General features: G+C 42.0%; 1 protein-coding gene across 1 annotated transcript in view; it reads right to left on the bottom strand.

Annotated features, from left to right (window-relative positions):
• PLAAT1 (phospholipase A and acyltransferase 1) overlaps window positions 1-20,973 on the bottom strand; it is a 196,281-nt gene extending 175,308 nt beyond the window's left edge. Inside the window, exon 1 of the mRNA XM_069727144.1 lies at window positions 20,856-20,973. The gene's annotated coding sequence lies outside the window, so the exon portion shown is untranslated. The remainder of the gene's footprint in view (window positions 1-20,855) is intronic.
• Window positions 20,974-21,471: the final 498 nt, after the last annotated feature.

Raw genomic sequence — 21,471 nt, 5'->3', positions numbered from 1 at the left:
AGTATTTGGTCAGTATTTTATCACAGTATACTGTCAGTATTTTACCTCAGTATTTGGTCAGTATTTTATCACAGTATACGGTCAGTATTTTATCACAGTATAAGGTCAGTATTTTACCTCAGTATTTGGTCAGTATTTTACCTCAGTATTTGGTCAGTATTTTACCTCAGGATTTGGTCAGTATTTTACCTCAGGATTTGGTCAGTATTTTACCTCAGGATTTGGTCAGTATTTTATCACAGTATATGGTCAGTATTTTACCTCAGTATTTGGTCAGTATTTTATCACAGTATACGGTCAGTATTTTACCTCAGTATTTGGTCAGTATTTGGTCAGTATTTTATCACAGTATACGGTCAGTATTTTACCTCAGCATACGGTCAGTATTTTACCTCAGTATTTGGTCAGTATTTTACCTCAGTATTTGGTCAGTATTTTATCACAGTATACGGTCAGTATTTTACCTCAGTATTTGGTCAGTATTTTACCTCAGTATTTGGTCAGTATTTTATCACAGTATACGGTCAGTATTTTACCTCAGTATTTGGTCAGTATTTTACCTCAGGATTTGGTCAGTATTTTATCACAGTATATGGTCAGTATTTTACCTCAGTATTTGGTCAGTATTTTATCACAGCATATGGTCAGTATTTTACCTGAGTATTTGGTCAGTATTTTACCTCAGTATTTGGTCGGTATTTTATCACAGTATTTGGTCAGTATTTCACCTCAGTATTTGGTCGGTATTTTATCACAGTATATGGTCAGTATTTTACCTGAGTATTTGGTCAGTATTTTACCTCAGTATTTGGTCGGTATTTTATCACAGTATTTGGTCAGTATTTTACCTCAGGATTTGGTCAGTATTTTATCACAGTATATGGTCAGTATTTTACCTTAGTATTTGGTCAGTATTTTATCACAGTATACGGTCAGTATTTTACCTCAGTATTTGGTCAGTATTTGGTCAGTATTTGATCACAGTATATGGTCAGTATTTTACCTCAGTATTTGGTCAGTATTTTATCACAGTATACGGTCAGTATTTTACCTCAGTATTTGGTCAGTATTTTACCTCAGTATTTGGTCAGTATTTTATCACAGTATACGGTCAGTATTTTACCTCAGTATTTGGTCAGTATTTTACCTCAGGATTTGGTCAGTATTTTATCACAGTATATGGTCAGTATTTTACCTCAGGATTTGGTCAGTATTTTATCACAGTATATGGTCAGTATTTTACCTCAGTATTTGGTCAGTATTTTACCTCAGGATTTGGTCAGTATTTTATCACAGTATACGGTCAGTATTTTACCTCAGTATTTGGTCAGTATTTTACCTCAGGATTTGGTCAGTATTTTATCACAGTATATGGTCAGTATTTTACCTCAGTATTTGGTCAGTATTTTATCACAGTATATGGTCAGTATTTTACCTGAGTATTTGGTCAGTATTTTACCTCAGTATTTGGTCGGTATTTTATCACAGTATTTGGTCAGTATTTCACCTCAGTATTTGGTCGGTATTTTATCACAGTATATGGTCAGTATTTTACCTGAGTATTTGGTCAGTATTTTACCTCAGGATTTGGTCAGTATTTTATCACAGTATATGGTCAGTATTTTACCTCAGTATTTGGTCAGTATTTTATCACAGTATACGGTCAGTATTTTACCTCAGTATTTGGTCAGTATTTGGTCAGTATTTTATCACAGTATATGGTCAGTATTTTACCTCAGTATTTGGTCAGTATTTTATCACAGTATACGGTCAGTATTTTATCACAGTATAAGGTCAGTATTTTACCTTAGTATTTGGTCAGTATTTTACCTCAGTATTTGGTCAGTATTTTACCTCAGGATTTGGTCAGTATTTTATCACAGTATATGGTCAGTATTTTACCTCAGTATTTGGTCAGTATTTTATCACAGTATACTGTCAGTATTTTACCTCAGTATTTGGTCAGTATTTTATCACAGTATACGGTCAGTATTTTATCACAGTATAAGGTCAGTATTTTACCTCAGTATTTGGTCAGTATTTTACCTCAGTATTTGGTCAGTATTTTACCTCAGGATTTGGTCAGTATTTTACCTCAGGATTTGGTCAGTATTTTACCTCAGGATTTGGTCAGTATTTTATCACAGTATATGGTCAGTATTTTACCTCAGTATTTGGTCAGTATTTTATCACAGTATACGGTCAGTATTTTACCTCAGTATTTGGTCAGTATTTGGTCAGTATTTTATCACAGTATACGGTCAGTATTTTACCTCAGCATACGGTCAGTATTTTACCTCAGTATTTGGTCAGTATTTTACCTCAGTATTTGGTCAGTATTTTATCACAGTATACGGTCAGTATTTTACCTCAGTATTTGGTCAGTATTTTACCTCAGTATTTGGTCAGTATTTTATCACAGTATACGGTCAGTATTTTACCTCAGTATTTGGTCAGTATTTTACCTCAGGATTTGGTCAGTATTTTATCACAGTATATGGTCAGTATTTTACCTCAGTATTTGGTCAGTATTTTATCACAGCATATGGTCAGTATTTTACCTGAGTATTTGGTCAGTATTTTACCTCAGTATTTGGTCGGTATTTTATCACAGTATTTGGTCAGTATTTCACCTCAGTATTTGGTCGGTATTTTATCACAGTATATGGTCAGTATTTTACCTGAGTATTTGGTCAGTATTTTACCTCAGTATTTGGTCGGTATTTTATCACAGTATTTGGTCAGTATTTTACCTCAGGATTTGGTCAGTATTTTATCACAGTATATGGTCAGTATTTTACCTTAGTATTTGGTCAGTATTTTATCACAGTATACGGTCAGTATTTTACCTCAGTATTTGGTCAGTATTTGGTCAGTATTTGATCACAGTATATGGTCAGTATTTTACCTCAGTATTTGGTCAGTATTTTATCACAGTATACGGTCAGTATTTTACCTCAGTATTTGGTCAGTATTTTATCACAGTATACGGTCAGTATTTTATCACAGTATAAGGTCAGTATTTTACCTCAGTATTTGGTCAGTATTTTACCTCAGTATTTGGTCAGTATTTTATCACAGTATATGGTCAGTATTTTACCTCAGTATTTGGTCAGTATTTTATCACAGTATATGGTCAGTATTTTACCTGAGTATTTGGTCAGTATTTTACCTGAGTATTTGGTCGGTATTTTATCACAGTATTTGGTCAGTATTTTACCTCAGTATTTGGTCGGTATTTTATCACAGTATATGGTCAGTATTTTACCTGAGTATTTGATCAGTATTTTATCACAGTATATGGTCAGTATTTTACCTGAGTATTTGGTCAGTATTTTACCTCAGTATTTGGTCGGTATTTTATCACAGTATATGGTCAGTTTTTTACCTCAGTATTTGGTCAGTATTTTATCACAGTATACGGTCAGTATTTTACCTCAGTATTTGGTCAGTATTTTATCACAGTATACGGTCAGTATTTTATCACAGTATAAGGTCAGTATTTTACCTCAGTATTTGGTCAGTATTTTACCTCAGTATTTGGTCAGTATTTTACCTCAGGATTTGGTCAGTATTTTATCACAGTATATGGTCAGTATTTTACCTCAGTATTTGGTCAGTATTTTATCACAGTATACTGTCAGTATTTTACCTCAGTATTTGGTCAGTATTTTATCACAGTATACGGTCAGTATTTTATCACAGTATAAGGTCAGTATTTTACCTCAGTATTTGGTCAGTATTTTACCTCAGTATTTGGTCAGTATTTTATCACAGTATACGGTCAGTATTTTACCTCAGTATTTGGTCAGTATTTGGTCAGTATTTTATCACAGTAAACGGTCAGTATTTTACCTCAGCATACGGTCAGTATTTTACCTCAGTATTTGGTCAGTATTTTACCTCAGTATTTGGTCAGTATTTTATCACAGTATACGGTCAGTATTTTACCTCAGTATTTGGTCAGTATTTTACCTCAGTATTTGGTCAGTATTTTATCACAGTATACGGTCAGTATTTTACCTCAGTATTTGGTCAGTATTTTACCTCAGGATTTGGTCAGTATTTTATCACAGTATATGGTCAGTATTTTACCTGAGTATTTGGTCAGTATTTTACCTCAGTATTTGGTCGGTATTTTATCACAGTATTTGGTCAGTATTTCACCTCAGTATTTGGTCGGTATTTTATCACAGTATATGGTCAGTATTTTACCTGAGTATTTGGTCAGTATTTTACCTCAGTATTTGGTCGGTATTTTATCACAGTATTTGGTCAGTATTTTACCTCAGGATTTGGTCAGTATTTTATCACAGTATATGGTCAGTATTTTACCTCAGTATTTGGTCAGTATTTTATCACAGTATACGGTCAGTATTTTACCTCAGTATTTGGTCAGTATTTGGTCAGTATTTTATCACAGTATATGGTCAGTATTTTACCTCAGTATTTGGTCAGTATTTTATCACAGTATACGGTCAGTATTTTACCTCAGTATTTGGTCAGTATTTTATCACAGTATACGGTCAGTATTTTATCACAGTATAAGGTCAGTATTTTACCTCAGTATTTGGTCAGTATTTTACCTCAGTATTTGGTCAGTATTTTACCTCAGTATTTGGTCAGTATTTTATCACAGTATATGGTCAGTATTTTACCTGAGTATTTGGTCAGTATTTTACCTGAGTATTTGGTCGGTATTTTATCACAGTATTTGGTCAGTATTTTACCTCAGTATTTGGTCGGTATTTTATCACAGTATATGGTCAGTATTTTACCTGAGTATTTGGTCAGTATTTTACCTCAGTATTTGGTCGGTATTTTATCACAGTATATGGTCAGTTTTTTACCTCAGGATGTATAAGCCAAAACCAGGAGTGGGTGATAAATACAGAAGTGGTGACGTGTTTCTATTATATTTTTTCTCTGATTGTTCCACTGCTGTTTTTGGCTTACAAATACTGAGGTAAAATACTTACCAAATACTCAATGTGTAAATGTGGCCTTACAGAAATGTATGTTCAAATGAAATGAAACCACAGATTAGGTTAAGTATAGTATCCGTACAGTAGTGACTCGTAGGCCCCAATGCAAAATCTCCAAAGGGACCTCCATAACAGCTATGTGAACAGTGAGTACTGAAGGCAAACACAAGAGAAAGCCTATGTAGCATCAATAGTAAAAACATATAAAAATAATAATAAAACAAAAAATAATTATATTCTCACCTTCCAGCGTCCGCAGCAGCCTTTCCCGCGCCTCGCGACGCTCCGGTCCCAAGAATGCATTGTGGCAACGACCCGTGATGACGTATCGGTCTCGCGAGACCTCTACATTATCACATGTTTTTGCCGCAAGGCATTACTGGGAACGGAGGATCGCGAGGAGCATCGCTAAAGGCCTGGCCTGGATCCGGGGGCCACCGCAAGGTGAGTATATAACTATTTTGTATTTGAATTCTTTTTTTAACAGGCATATGGTGCCCACATTGCTATATACTACGTGGGCCATGGGCGGACATACCGCCGGTTCAACCTGTGCAACTGCACCGGAGCCCAGAGCCGGAGGAGGCCCCTGAAGGACCGAGAAAGCAGGGCGGTGAATGACAGCCGGGGGCAGGATTACTGATAACAGGAGAAGCAGGGGGCCCGCTCTGCTGCACACATGATATGACGGTCAAAAGGGGCCCCCTGCCTGACCTCTCCTGTTAGCAGACATTACGCTGCTGTCCGTCTGTCACTGGTGCAGTGTGGTGAGGGGCGGCAGACGCTGGAAGAGAGGACTGAGGGAGTCAATGAAGATGCGTCTCTGACTCGCTGCTGTGCAGGTGCACATTCTTCCCAGAGCCCCAGTGATCGGCAGGACTGGGATAGTGGATACACATGAAAATAGGGGGAGGGGAGGAGGAATTACTACTCTAGGTAGGAGATAGGAGACGGCCTGGCCCGCCGGGAGTCTGCAGGGATGAGTGCTGACAGTCTAGACAGGCCCCATGTCTCCCCTGCTCATTTCCTCTGGGCCTGACCAGCTCCCTGCAACTGCACTCTCTGTAGGTACTGAACATATTCCATGTGATATCTGTTGATCTATCTAGTGTGTGTGTGTGTGTACTGCTATGTGTATATATATTGCTAGTGTGTGTGTGTATATATAGCTAGAGTGTGTGTGTGTACTGCTGTGTGTATATATATTGCTAGCGTGTGTGTGTGTATACTGCTGTGTGTATATATATATATATATTTTGCTGGTGTGTGTGTATATATATATATATATATATATATATATATATATATATGGCTAGTATGTGTGTGTATACTGCTGTGTGTGTATATATAAGGCTAGTATATGTGTGTGTATACTGCTGTGTGTGTATACGGCTAGTGTGTATACTGCTGTGTGTGTGTATATAGGGTTAGTGTGTGTATACTGTTGTGTGTGTAAATATGGCTAGTGTGTATACTGCTGTGTGTGTGTGTGTGTATATATAGGGCTAGTATGTGTGTGTATATATAGGGCTAGTATATGTGTGTATACTGCTGTATGTGTATACTGCTGTGTGTGTGTGTATATATATATATAGGGCTAGTATATGTGTGTATACTGCTGTGTGTGTGTATATATAGCACTAGTATGTGTATGTATACTGCTGTGTGTGTATACTGCTGTGTGTGTGTGTATATATATATATATAGGGCTAGTATATGTGTGTATACTGCTGTGTGTGTATACTGCTGTGTGTGTGTGTGTGTGTGTATATATATAGGGCTAGTATATGTGGGTATACTGCTGTGTGTATACTGCTGTGTGTGTGTTTATAGGGCTAGTATGTGTGTGTATACTGCTGTGTATGTGTGTGTGTATATATAGGGCTAGTATGTGTGTGTATACTCCTGTGTGTGTATATATAGGGCTAGTATGTGTGTGTATACTGCTGTGTGTACACATGTTATTATAGGTATTTTATATACAGTGTACATGCATGAGGGGGGCCCCGAATGTATTTCCTGCACAGGGGCCCATTGCTGCTTGTGTCCGCCCCTGACGTGGGCTATGTTATATACTACGTGGGCTGTGTTACATACTGCATGGGCTGTGTTATATATTGCGTGGGCTGTGTTATATACTACGTCGCTGTGCTCTACACTACATGGGCTCTGCTATATATTATGTGGCTGTGTAATATACTACGTATTTGTGCTATATCCTACGCAGACTGTGTTATATACTGCATGGGCTGTGCTATATATTACATGGGCTGTGCTATATACTATGTGGGCTGTGTTTTATACTGCGTGAGCTGTGTTATATACTGCGTGGGCTGTGCTATATACTACATGGGCTGTGCTGTATATTACGTGAGCTGTGTTATATACTGCATGGGCTGTGCTATATACTACGTGGCTCTGCAATATACTATGTGGCTGTGTTATATACTACGTAGCTGTGCTATATATTACGTGGCTGTGCAATATACTACGTGGCTGTGCAATATACTACATGGCTGTGTTATTTACTGTGTGAGCTGTGCTATATACTCAGGGGCAGATTATAAGAAGGTCAATATGGGCGGTAGCCCAGGGCCCAGTGGTGTGGGGGGGCCCTGGGCTACCACACAGATTGTCCGCCGCCATAAGGGCATTACTGCCCGTGTCCTGACTGGCGTATCATTTATGGGCCCGGTGGGCAGAGAGAAGGGGCCCGCAATCGGCCCCGTCTCATCTGCTTACCGGGCCCCTACCGGCACTGCGGCGGTTTCCTATTGATGTGCGGGCGCGCACCCGCACGTTAATAGTTAACAACAACAGCCGCCAGCCAATTGGAGGCTGGCAGCAGAAGTCGGCCGCAGGCGCACACGCAGCGCAGATGTCGCCAGCGTCTGACGTCATTGTCAGTCGCCGGCGAGTGCGCGCTGCTGGAGGGAGCTCGCCGCCTGGAGCGCTGGTCAGGTGAGGAGAACTCAGTTTATTTTTTTTGTTTTTTGCTAACCTAACGGTTGCTGGACACACTGGAGCAAATGATTGCTGGAGACACTGGGGCAATGCTGGAGACACTGGGGGTAATATGCTGGACACACTGGGGCAGATTGCTGGACACACTGTCTGGGGGCAATGCTGGACACACTGGGGCAATATGCTGGACATACTGGGGCAGATTGCTGGACATACTGGGGCAAATTGCTGGACATACTGGGGCAGATTGCTGGACATACTGGGGCAGATTGCTGGACATACTGGGGCAGATTGCTGGACACTCTGGGGCAATATGCTGGACATACTGGGGCAATATGCTGGACATACTGGGGCAGATTGCTGGACACACTGGGGTAATATGCTGGGCACACTGGGGGTAATATGCTGGACACACTGGGGCAGATTGCTGGACACACTGGGGGCAATATGCTGGAGTCAGACACTGGGGCAGATTGCTGGACACACTGTCTGGGGGCAATGCTGGACACACTGGGGCAATATGCTGGACATACTGGGGCAGATTGCTAGACACACTGGGGGTAATATGCTGGACACACTGGGGCAGATTGCTGGACACACTGTCTGGGGGCAATGCTGGACACTCTGGGACAGATTGCTGGACACACGGGGGGCAATATGCTGGAGTCAGACACTGGGGCAGATTGCTGGACACACTGTGTTCCTTGTATGTGATATTATTCAATCACTGTGGTTGTAATTTGTGGTCTGGTCATGGTGCGGTGGTATTTGTTTCTTGTATGTGATATTGGTCAAAATATACCTAAATTGTATTGCATATTTTAACAAATATTTAATAGGTTACAGTAGAGTAGGGCCCGGCCATTTTTCTGGAATAATCTGGTTCAGGTATATTATGACCCCCATCACATGACCCCCGTCACATGACCGGGGGGCCACAGTGTCTGAACAGCCCGGGGCCCTGGCTACCCTTAATCAACTCCTGTATATACTATGTAGCTTTGCTACATACTACATGGCTGCTATATACTACGTGGCTGTGTTATATACTACATGGCTTGCTATATACTACGTGGCTGTGCTATATACTACGTGGCTGTGTTATATACTGTGTGGGCTGTGCTATATACTATGTGGCTGTGCTATATACTATGTGGCTGTGTTATATACTACGTAGCTGTGCAATATACTATGTGGCTGTGCAATATACTATGTGGCTGTGTTATATACTACGTGCCTGTGCTATATACTACGTGGGCTGTGAGACTTTTTCGCCCAGGGCCCTCAAAAACCTGCAGCTGGCCCTGGCTTCACTGATTGTTTGCAGCTGGCTGCGACCAATCAGCGACAGGCGCAGTCCGGCCACGAATTGGCGCGGGATTTGAACCACGCTTCACTAATTGGTCGCGCCCGGCCGGCCGAATCCTGTGTATTCATTGTATTATTCTCAAATCTTCATAAATAAACTACATACATATTCTAGAATACCCGATGCGTTAGAATCGGGCCACCATCCAGTTTTACTATAGATGTCTCTATAGGAAAGAAAACATGAAAAACACATTTATTCCATCTTGACCATCACTCACTGAGGCCAGTCTCACACGTCCAGATAATTCCAGTACCGGAAAAATCGGTACCGGAATTATCCGTGTCCGTGTGCTTACCTTGAACATCATTGTGGCACACGTGCGGCAGCCGTGTGCCGACTGGGTACCACACGGAGCGTGCAGGAGACAGCGCTAGAGATAAGCGCTGTCCCCTGCATCTGGTGATGAAGCCGCCATTCATATCTTCTCTCCAGCAGCGTTCACTGGAGAGAATATATGAAAAATCCTTTTTTTTTTTTGCGGTGTAAATAAAGATCCCTGTCCCCTCCCCCCTCCCACCCCCTGTGCGCCCGCCAGCTGTTACTAAAATACTCACCCGGCTCCCTCGAAGCGTCCTCTCCGCGCTGCACCTTCTCCAGTTTGAGCGGTCACGTGGTGCCGCCCATTACAGTCATGAATATGCGGCTCCACCCCTATGGGAGGTGGAGCCGCATATTCATGACTGTAATCGGCGGCACCACGTGACCGCTCATACAGGAGAAGCTGGCGCTGAGAGGAAGCTGCGAGGGAGCCGGGTGAGTATTTTATTAACAGCGGGCGGGCGCACAGGGGGTGGGAGGGGGGAGGGGACAGGGATCTTTATTTTAACCCCTTTCTGCCATTAGACGTACTATTGCGTCCATGTGGGGTGGGCTTTACTTCCCAAGGACGCAATAGTACGTCATATGCGATCGGCAGCGCTCACGGGGGGAGCGCCGCCGATCGCGGCCGGGTGTCAGCTGTTTATCGCAGCTGACATCCGGCACTATGTGCCAGGAGCGGTCACGGACCGCCCCCGGCACATTAACCCCCGGCACACCGCGATCAAAGATGATCGCGATGTGCCGGCGGTACAGGGAAGCACCGCGCAGGGAGGGGGCTCCCTGCGGGCTTCCCTGAGCCCCCCGCAGCAACGCGATGTGATCGCGTTGCTGCGAGGGTCTCACCTCCCTCCCTGCTCCCTCCAGCCCCGGATCCAAGATGGCCGCGGATCCGGGTCCTGCAGGGAGGGAGGTGGCTTCACAGAAGCCTGCTCAGAGCAGGCACTGTGAAGGCTGCAGCGCTGCATGTCAGTGCTGTGCAAACTGTCAGATCACTGATCTGTGATGTCCCCCCCTGGGACAAAGTAAAAAAGTAAAAAAAAAAAATTTCAAATGTGTAAAAAAAATAAAAAAAAATATTCCAAAATAATGAAAAAAAAAAAATATTATTCCCATAAATACATTTCTTTATCTAAATAAAAAAAAAAAACAATAAAAGTACACATATTTAGTATCGCCGCGTCCGTAACGGCCCGACCTATAAAACTGGCCCACTAGTTAACCCCTTCAGTAAACACCGTAAGGAAAAAAAAAAAAAAAAACGAGGCAAAAAACAACGCTTTATTATCATACCGCCGAACAAAAAGTGGAATAACACGCGATCAAAAAGACAGATATAACTAACCATGGTACCGCTGAAAACGTCATCTTGTCCCGCAAAAAACGAGCCGCCATACAGCATCATCAGCAAAAAAATAAAAAATTTATAGTCCTGAGAATAAAGTGATGCAAAAATAATTATTTTTTCTATAAAATAGTTTTTATCGTATAAAAGCGCCAAAACATAAAAAAATGATATAAATGAGGTATCGCTGTAATCGTACTGACCCGAAGAATAAAACTGCTTCATCAATTTTACCAAACGCGGAACGGTATAAACGCCTCCCCCAAAAGAAATTCATGAATAGCTGGTTTTTGGTCATTCTGCCTCACAAAAATCGGAATAAAAAGCGATCAAAAAATGTCACGTGCCCGAAAATGTTACCAATAAAAACATCAACTCGTCCCGCAAAAAACAAGACCTCACATGACTCTGTGGACCAAAATATAGAAAAATTATAGCTCTCAAAATGTGGTAACGCAAAAAATATTTTTTGCAATAAAAAGCGTCTTTCAGTGTGTGACGGCTGCCAATCATAAAAATCCGCTAAAAAACCCGCTATAAAAGTAAATCAAACCCCCCTTCATCACCCCCTTAGTTAGGGAAAAATTTAAAAAATGTATTTATTTCCATTTTCCCATTAGGGCTAGGGTTAGAGTTAGGGCTAGGGTTAGGGCTAGGGCTAGGGCTAGGGTTAGGGCTAGGGCTAGGGTTAGGGCTAGGGTTAGGGCTAGGGTTAGGGTTAGGTTTAGGGCTAGGGTTAGGGTTAGGGCTAGGGTCAGGGCTAGGGTTAGGGTTAGGGCTAGGGTTAGGGTTAGGGTTAGGGCTAGGGTTAGGGCTAGGGTTAGGGCTAGGGTTAGGGCTAGGGTAAGGGCTAGGGTTAGGGTTAGGGTTAGGGCTAGGGTTAGGATTAGGGTTAGGGCTAGGGTTAGGGCTAGGGCTACAGTTTGGGTTGGGGCTAAAGTTACAGTTAGGGTTTATCACATCAGGGCCCTCTCCAAACGCGACATGGCGTCCGATCTCAATTCCAGCCAATTCTGCGTTGAAAAAGTAAAACAGTGCTTCTTCCCTTCCGAGCTCTCCCGTGTGCCCAAACAGGGGTTTACCCCAACATATGGGGTATCAGCGTACTCAGGACAAATAGGACAACAACTTTTGGGGTCCAATTTCTCCTCTTACCCTTGGGAAAATATAAAACTCGGGGCTAAAACATATTTTTTGTGGGAAAAAAAAAGATTTTTTATTTTCACGGCTCTGCGTTATAAACTGTAGTGAAACACTTGGGGGTTCAAAGTTCTCACAACACATCTAGATTAGTTCCCTGGGGGGTCTAGTTTCCAATATGGGGTCACTTGTGGGGGGTTTCTACTGTTTAGGTACATTAGGGGTTCTGCAAACGCAATGTGACGTCTGCAGACCATTCCATCTAAGTCTGCATTCCAAATGGCGCTCCTTCCCTTCCGAGCTCTGCCATGCGCTCAAACGGTGGTTTCCCCCAACATACGGGGTATCAGCGTACTCAGGACAAATTGGACAACAACTTTTGGGGTCGAATTTCTCCTCTTACCCTCGGGAAAATACAAAACTGGGGGCTAAAAAATAATTTTGGGGGGAAAGATTTTTTTTTTTAATTTTCACGGCTCTGCGTTACAAACTGTAGTGAAACACTTGGGGGTTCAAAGCTATCACAACACATCTAGATGAGTTCCTTAGGGGGTCTAGTTTCCAAAATGGTGTCACTTGTGGGGGGTTTCTACTGTTTAGGTACATTAGGGGCTCTGCAAACGCAATGTGACACCTGCAGACCATTCCATCTAAGTCTGCATTCAAATGGCACTCCTTCCCTTCTGAGCCCTCCCATGTGCCCAAACAGTGGTTCCCCCCACATATGGTGTATCATCGCACTCAGGACAAATTGGGCAACAAATTTTGGGGTCCAATTTCTCCTGTTACCCTCAGGAAAATACAAAACTGGGGGCTAAAAAAATAATTTTTGTGGGAAAAAATTTTTGTTTTATTTTTACGGCTCTGCATTATAAACTTCTGTGAAGCACTTGGTGGGTCAAAGTGCTCACCACACCTCTAGATAAGTTCCTTAGGGGGTCTACTTTCCAAAATGGTGTCATTTGTGGGGGGTTTCAATGTTTAGGCACATCAGTGGCTCTTCAAACGCAACATGGCGTCCCATCTCAATTCCTGTCAATTTTGCTTTGAAAAGTCAAACGGCGCTCCTTCCCTTCCGAGCTCTCCCATCCACCCAAACAGTGGTTTACCCCCACATTTGGGGTATCAACGTACTCAGGACAAATTGTACAACAACTTTTGGGGTCCAATTTCTTCTCTTACCCATGGGAAAATAAAAAATTGGGGGCAAAAAGATAATTTTTGTGAAAAAATATGATTTTTTATTTTTACGGTTCTACATTATAAACTTCTGTGAAGCACTTGGTGGGTCAAAGTGCTCACCACACCTCTAGATAAGTTCCTTAGGGGGTCTACTTTCCAAAATGGTGTCACTTGTGGGGGGTTTCAATGTTTAGGCACATCAGTGGCTCTTCAAACGCAACATGAGGTCCCATGTACAAATCCCTGTACAAATCCCTAGTTAGACCGCACATGGAGTACTGTGTCCAGTTTTGGGCACCGGTGCTCAGGAAAGATATAATGGAACTAGAGAGATTACAAAGGAGGGCAACAAAATTAATAAAGGGGATGGGAGAACTACAATACCCAGATAGATTAGCGAAATTAGGATTATTTAGTCTAGAAAAAAGACGACTGAGGGGCGATCTAATAACCATGTATAAGTATATAAGGGGACAATACAAATATCTCGCTGAGGATCTGTTTATACCAAGGAAGGTGACGGGCACAAGGGGGCATTCTTTGCGTCTGGAGGAGAGAAGGTTTTTCCACCAACATAGAAGAGGATTCTTTACTGTTAGGGCAGTGAGAATCTGGAATTGCTTGCCTGAGGAGGTGGTGATGGCGAACTCAGTCGAGGGGTTCAAGAGAGGCCTGGATGTCTTCCTGGAGCAGAACAATATTGTATCATACAATTATTAGGTTCTGTAGAAGGACGTAGATCTGGGTATTTATTATAATGGAATATAGGCTGAACTGGATGGACAAATGTCTTTTTTCGGCCTTACTAACTATGTTACTATGTTACTATGTTATCTCAATTCCTGTCAATTTTGCATTGAAAAGTCAAATGGCACTCCTTCGCTTCCGAGCTCTGCCATGCGCCCAAACAGTGGTTTACCCCCACATGTGGGGTATTGGCATACTCAGGACAAATTGTACAACAATGTTTGGGGTCCATTTTCTCCTGTTACCCTTGGTAAAATTAAACAAATTGGAGCTGAATTAAATTTTTTGTGAAAAAAAGTTAAATGTTCATTTTTATTTAAACATTCAAAAAATTCCTGTGAAGCACCAGAAGGGTTAATAAACTTCTTGAATATGGTTTTGAGCACCTTGAGGGGTGTAGTTTTTAGAATGGTGTCACACTTGGGTATTTTCTATCATATAGACCCCTCAAAATGACTTCAAATGAGATGTGGTCCCTAAAATAAAATGGTGTTGTAGAAATGAGAAATTGCTGGTCAACTTTTAACTCTTATAACTCCCTAACAAAAAAAAATTTTGTTTCCAAAATTGTGCTGATGTAAAGTAGACATGTGGGAAATGTTATTTATTAAGTATTTTCTGTGACATATCTCTGTGATTTAATTGCATAAAAATTCAAAGTTGGAAAATTGCGAAATTTTCATAATTTTCGCCAAATTTCCGTTTTTTTCACAAATAAACGCAGGTACTATCAAATAATTTTTACCATTGTCATGAAGTACAATATGTCACGAGAAAACTGTCAGATTCACTGGGATCCATTGAAGCGTTCCAGAGTTATAACCTCATAAAGGGACAGTGGTCAGAATTGTAAAAATTGGCCCGGTCATTAACGTGCAAACCACCCTTGGGGGTAAAGGGGTTAAACACACACAAAAAAAAAAAAAATTTTCATATCTTCTCTCCAGCGTCCGTGTGCGGTACGTGTTTTACACGGACCCATTGACTTTAATGGGTCCGTGTAATCCGTGCGCTACCGCAAACACGGACATGTCTCTGTGTTTTGCACACGGACACACGGTCCATGAAAACACGCTGACATGTGCAAAGACACATTGATTTCAATATGTCTACGTGAGTCAGTGTCTCCGGTACGTAAGGAAACTGACACCTCACGTACCGGAGCCACTGACGTGTGAAACCGGCCTTATACACACATAGGGCCTTTCACACATGGCATGTATTTAGTCAGATTACTTATCATTTCTAAGGGTAAAAAAATTAAACAAATAATAGACCCTTAATTTATTTTAGATCTAGATCATATTATTTAGCCAAATCTTACTTTGGAAAATCTGGGTGAAAATATGGTGGCCACTACAATACCCATAGTGTTGTCACTAGTGATGAGCGAGTGTACTCGTTGCTCGGATGATCTCCGAGTATTTGTTAGTGTTTGGAGACTTAGTTTTCCTTGCAGCAGCTGGATGATTTACGGCTACTAGACAGCTTGAACACATGTGGGGATTCCCTAACAACCAGGCAATCCCCACATGTACTTAGGCTGGGTAGTAGCTGTAAATCATTCAGCTGCGGCAAGGAAAACTAAATCTCCGAACACTAACAAATACTCGGCGACCACCCGAGCATGCTCGGGAAAACTAGAGCAATGAGTATACTCGCTCATCACTAGTTCTCACTAAGCATTCCCAGAATCCTGAGCGGCAAAGCTGCATAGTTATATAGGGATGTGGTTTTCTGCTCTAGCATTTGCCTAATAATTTGACAGATTTGCCTTTCAGGACTGAAGGGAAACTAATTGTTCTAAGTTGCCCTCAGATTTCATGGAAACAGATGTAACTGAAAAAACAGCTGGAAAAAAATGAACACCTAAGGCCGGCGTCACACTAGAGAGTTTTACGGATGTATGAGAGGCGCAAAAATTACGCATTGCACACAGACCAATGATTTTCTATGGGGCAGCTCCTATCTGCCGTATATTTCTCGGCCGTATTTTATGGGCGTAGAAAATCGCAGCATGCTTCGTTTGTCAGCGTATTGCGCAAAAAAAAATTGCCAATGAAAGTCTATGGGGGCGAGAAAAATACGGGAATGGGAATTTTTCTGATGGGAATGGGAATTTTTCTGACTATTTTCTCACGCTAGAGTTCATATGAGTTTATACCAGCAGCGGGGGGCAGCACCGCAAATCTCCGATGCTACATTCCCCTGCTTTCGATTAATTCCCCTGTTATTACAGTCAGGAGCACAGCTGCATTAGCAGGCTCCTGGCTGTAAAATTAATTAACCCCTTCAGATGGATTTACAGCGTGGGACGTGACTGAGCACCGGAAAGGTATGGGATATTATCGCTCTTTTATTTTTGTTCTTTTACAAAACGAGGGTGTTCAGGTGGATTAAGTGTATAACAAAGATTTTACAACCCCATGTGTGTTTTTATTTAAAAAAAAATACTTTGTGTGTGTATTATTAACCCTTTAATATTATTGGATTAATAGTGGATAGGTGTCTCATTGACACCTCTCTGTTATGAACTGGTGGTTTAGGAGCAACATGGGACGAGCTCTGAAGGAGGTGGTACCTGTACTGACCGCAGTCCCTAAGCTCAACACAACACTAGAAGTAGCCGTGGGATGCTCCTGTCACTCCCTAGGCACCTCGTCACAGCCTGAGAACTAACTACCACTAAAGATAGAAACAGGAAAACTATCTTGCCTCAGAGAAAATCCCCAAAGGATAGATAGGCCCCCACAAGTAATGACTGTGAGTGGAGAGGGAAAAGACATACGCAGAATGAAACCAGGATGTAGCACAGGAGGCCAGTCTAGCTAGATAGATAGGACAGGATAGAATACTGTGCGGTCAGTATTAAAAACTACAAAAATCCACACAGAGTTTACAAAAATCTCCACACCTGACTAAAGGTGTGGAGGGTAAATCTGCTTCCCAGAGCTTCCAGCTTAACTGAATTAATCCATACTGACAAGCTGGACAAAACATAGAGAGCACAGAACGAATAAGTCCACAACCTGTGGACAGAAAAGAGCAAGCAAGGACTTAACTTTGCTGAACTGGTCAGGATATCAGGGAAATCCAAGAGAGATGTGAATCCAACCAGGAACCATTGACAAGTGGCACTGGCTGAAGGGAAGAGCCAGGCATAAATAGCCGAGCAGAAAGACAATCAGTGGAAGCAGCTGCAGACTGCTAAATCCAAGGAGCAGCCATACCACTTAAAACCACCGGAGGGAGCGGGAGCCCAAGAGCAGAACTCACAAAAGTGCCACTTACAACCACCGGAGGGAGCCCAAAAGCGGAATTCACAACACCTCTCCATTATTAACCAGGCTTAATGTCACCTTGCAATAGCAAGGTTACATTAACCCTTTATTACCCCATATCCCACCGCTACAGGGGAGTGGGAACAGAGTAGTTAAGTGTCAGAATAGGTGCATCTTACAGATGTGCCTTTTCTGGGGTGGCTGGGGGCAGATGTTTTTAGCCGGGGGGGGGGGGGAAAGGCAATATACATGGTCCCTCTCTATGCTATTAATATCTGCCCTCAGTCACTGGCTTTCCCACTCTGGCAGAGAAAATAGCGCAGGAGCCCACGCCAGTTTTTTCTGTGATTTTACCCTTTATTTTAACAGCTAGAGCCCCAAAATTTTGCACACAGACTCTACTAACATTATTAGTGAGGAATATGTAAAAAAAAAAAAAGGGATATGAAATGGTTTACTGTATGTAAACCATGTCTGATATCCTGTCGGTTTGATAAGGATATAGCAAAAGCCGGCAATTGAATTACCAGGTTTTCTGCTATCTAGCCTGTATGAAATATATATATACTAGCTGAAGAGCCCGGCGTTGCCTGGGCATAGTAAATATCTGTGGTTAGTTATAGCACCTCACTTCTCTTATTTTCCCATCATGCCTCTCATTTTCCCCATCACATCTTTCATTTTCCCTCTCAGAGCTCTCATTTTCTCCCTCACACCTCTCATTTTCCCCCTCACTCCTCTTATTTTCCCCCTCACTCCTCTCATTCCCCCCTAACACTTGTCATTTCGACCTCCCATCTGTCATTTTTCGATCACTCCACTATTTTCCCTCACTCCTCTCATTTTGCAATCACACCTTTTCATTTTCACCTCACACCTCTCATTTTCACCTCAGTATATACATGTTTGTCATCTCCCTTATATATAGTATACATCTGTATGTCATCTCCTGTATATAGTATATACCTGTATGTCATCTCCCCTGTATATAGTATATACCTGCTGTGTGTCATCTCCCCTGTATATAGTATATACCTGTATGTCATCTCCTCCTATATATAGTATATACTTGTATGTCATCTCCTCCTGTATATAGTATATACCTGTGTGTCAGCTCCCCTGTATATAGTATATATCTGTGTGTCATCTCCTCCTGTATATACCTGTATGTCATCTCCTCCTGTATATAGTATATACCTGTAGGTCATCTGCTCCTGTATATAGTATATACCTGTGAGTCATCTCCTCCTGTATATAGTATATACCTGTATGTCCTCTCCTCCTGTATATAGTATGTACCTGTATGTCATCTCCTCCTCTATATAGTATATACCTGTGTGTTATCTCCCCTGTACATAGTATATATCTGTATGTTATTTCCTCCTGTATTAGACCTCGTTCACACGTTATTTGGTCAATATTTTTACCTCAGTATTTGTAAGCTAAATTGGCAGCCTGATAAATCCCCAGCCAACAGGAAGCCCTCCTCCCTGGCAGTATAAATTTGCTCACACATACACATAATAGACAGGTCATGTGACTGACAGCTGCCGGATTTCCTATATAGTACATTTGTTGCTCTTGTAGTTTGTCTGCTTATTAATCAGATTTTTATTTTTGAAGGATAATACCAGACTTGTGTGTGTTTTAGGGCGAGTTTCGTGTGTCAAGTTGTGTGTGTTTAGTTGCGTGTGGTGACATGCATGTAGCGACTTTTGTGAGATGAGTTTTGTGTGGCGACATGCGTGTAGCAACTTTTTGTGTGTCGAGTTGCATGTGACAGGTTAGTGTAGCAAGTTGTGTGCAGCAAATTTTGAGCATGGCGAGTTTTGCGCGTGGCGAGTTTTATGTGTGGTGCCTTTTGAGTATGTGCAAGTTTTGTGTGAGGCAACTTTTGCATGTGTTGCAACTTTTGTGCATGTGGCAATTTTTCCAACGGGTGCAAGTTTTGCGTGTGGCGAGTTTTCCATGAGGTGAGTTTTGCACGTGTGGCGAGTTTTGCGTTAGCCTAGTTTTGCATGTGGTGAGTTCTGCACGTGGCGAGTTTTGTGCGGCGACTTTTGTGTTTCGACTTTTATGTGGCGAGGTTGGTGTATGTGTGGTGAAATGTGTGCTGAGGGTGATATGTGTTCAAGCACGTGGTAGTGTGTGGCGCATTTTGTGTGTGTTCATATCCCTGTGTGTGGTGAGTATCCCATGTCGGGGCCCCACCTTATCAACTGTACGGTATATACTCTTTGTCGCCATCGCTCTCATTCTTTAAGTCCCCCTTGTTCACATCTGGCAGCTGTCAATTTGCCTCCAACACTTTTCCTTTCACTTTTTCCCTATTATGTAGCTAGGGGCAAAATTGTTTGGCGAATTGGAAAGCGCGGGGTTAAAATGTCACCTCACAACATAGCCTATAACGAACTCGGGGTCCAGACGTGTGACTGTGCAAAATTTTGTGGCTGTAGCTGTGACGGTGCAGATGCCAATCCCAGACATACATACATACACACACACATCCAGCTTTATATATTATATATATATATATATATATATATATATATATATATATGTGTATATATATATATATATGTATATATCTAATATATAATTGCCTAGAATACTACTTCCTGCAATTTGTGCCAACTTCCGTGGCTTTGTCCGGAGCTAATGTCCGGAGCTAATGTCCGGAGATAAGTGACGTCAACAGTGTCCAGTGTCTGATTGGTTGCCGCCTGCTGCGAGCGACCAATCAGAAACGTGCCGTACTGTGACACACTCCGCCCGCCATTTTGGTGTGATTTTTGAATTTTTACCTCACAGCAAGGCGGGCCCAGTGACGTTGCTCTTCAAGCTCCTGCCGAATTTCAAGTATATATGGATTCTAGACTCCCGATTCTTTAGAATCGGGCTGCCATCTAGTATATATATATATATATATATATATATATATATATATATATATATATATATATATATATATATATATAATTATGCATATAGACTTTATATATGTTTTCACGAATATTTGAGCCCATGGATCCATTATATGTCCATTTTGCAAGGTTGCGGAAAAAAAACGCAGTACGGATGCCATATGGAGGTTAACATGCGTAAAATACGCAGACACACCCTGCCTATGGATGACATATGGATCACTGTTTTGGGATAATTTCTGCGTATTACGCCTGTGAAATTCGGACCGTATTTCCCTACGCTGAGTGTGACGCCGTTTTTTACCGCAATGCGTTTTTTTCGCGGAAAAAAACGCATAATGTGCACAAAAATTGCGGAATGCATTCTAAATGATGGGATGCATAATGTATGCGGTTTTTATAGCGAAAAAACTTGAAAAAACACAAATTCTGCAACGCATGCACACAGCCTAAAGGTAACCTAGATAGCTTAGGAAGTCTCATACAGGTTGGGTAGCCTCTTCTGTATCTGTAGCTCCTCAGCACTCTCATTCATTCTTCTTTATATGATCATCACCCTCAAACATTCTCGGCAGCTGGCATTGTAGTGTTACTTACCGGTGTGTGGCGAGCATGTCATCCCTGTGGTCCATGTACAGGAGCTGCACTCTCCTGAGGGACAGGTGCTTGATCACACCTTATGGCTACAACCCCTACTTGTCATGCGCAGCAGCAGGAATTGTTCTGCAGATTAGATGCTGCCCAATAGCCAATCAGAAGCCAGGGATGCTTATACATCTAGGCAAAAGAGCTGCTTCTGGATATAGCGTGACCCCCAGTCATGTGAGGGGTGGCACATATAAAAACAAAAAGTCAGCTCACCCCCTTGTTGATTGTTTGGCATGTAATGCAGATAGCAGGGCTTCTGTCTGAGTGCATGTAGCGCTGTCAATGGCTGCACACATAGTACAGCTACCGAGGAGAAGGGATTCTGCATCCTTTGTGTAGCCGCCCAGCACAATCACATATAGACCATGCTTACGCACATTGAGCTGATGAATGCCTCTTAGTCATGGCGTACATAATGTGCACAAACACTTAAATAGACAAAAAGCAGTGAACTTTCCATGTACTAAAACCAGTGACAGCACACATCTCCGTGACAGCAGTTGAATAGTTAATCAAAACTTGTAAAGGGGCCACACTCCTTGCGCTCCTTGAATAATTCATGCAC

This window comes from Ranitomeya imitator, chromosome 5 (assembly GCF_032444005.1).
Source record: "Ranitomeya imitator isolate aRanImi1 chromosome 5, aRanImi1.pri, whole genome shotgun sequence".
Taxonomy (NCBI): domain Eukaryota; kingdom Metazoa; phylum Chordata; class Amphibia; order Anura; family Dendrobatidae; genus Ranitomeya; species Ranitomeya imitator.
Note: the sequence above shows the minus strand (reverse complement) of the source record. Positions and strands in the feature narration are given on the sequence as shown.